Raw genomic sequence first — 960 nt, 5'->3', positions numbered from 1 at the left:
ACCAAGGCCAGCTGGACTGCGACTGAAAAAGCATGGGATAAAACCCGACTCTCTGAATATGGCGGACAATGAGGGCTGCTGAGAAGCCAAGGACAATGCCACTGGGTTTTGATCCTACTTCATGTTCTGGCTTTGTGGGAGCCTAGCCAGGTTGGATGTTCACCTTCCTAGACCAGGATGGAGCGGGGAGGACTTTGGACTTTCCACGGGGCAGGGAACCCTGACTGCCCTTCAGACTGGAGAGGGAGGGGGAGAGGAGTGGGGGGGAGGGGGGAGGAGAGGGAGGGGGGGAAGGGAGACGGGGAGGGAAATGGGAGGCGGGGAGGAGGCGGAAATTTTTTTTCCAATAAAAAATCATATTAAAAAATAGTTTTTAAAAGTAACCCATAACTATATCCCATAAGTAGGAATGCCTATATACAAATTCAATTTCCCAAAGGCTACAAGTATTAACAGTTGGCACGGGCAGGAATATTGACTCAAGTCTTCTAAGGCATTTAACTGGTAAAACAGAGAGTAAATCTGCCTCTCTTCTTAAGTCTGTGAGGTGCTCAGGTGCACCTAGAAGGCATATTTTCCTTTACTGAAGAGTGGAGCCCAGCATACCAAGTGCATAACTGAGGTTTCCTAAGTGCTTTTCAATAATAGCCCACAACTAACATCAGACATGGAGAATAACCTCATTTTTAGAACATTCATTTTTCTTTCTAATTCATTCTGATGGAGCTCAAGTAGAAGCCTAAAATTTATCTCTCATGCGGATTCAGAAATATTTGGTATGTAGTTAATTTAAAAAATTATATGTTGGGGGAAATGCGCTAACATTGCACTACTATATATTTAAATTATCTTTTCATCGTGTCACATAACTGGTTTTCACTAAAACATTACTTTCATGAGTTGATTTGGGGTACCTGTATAGAGTTCAGCAATGTTTTCCTTAATATAATTAAGTATTGT

The sequence above is a fragment of the Alexandromys fortis genome, unplaced genomic scaffold, assembly GCF_014885135.2.
Source record: "Alexandromys fortis isolate MF-2015 unplaced genomic scaffold, M_Fortis_MF-2015_v1.1 scaffold_334, whole genome shotgun sequence".
NCBI classification, from domain to species: Eukaryota; Metazoa; Chordata; class Mammalia; order Rodentia; family Cricetidae; genus Alexandromys; species Alexandromys fortis.
Note: the sequence above shows the minus strand (reverse complement) of the source record.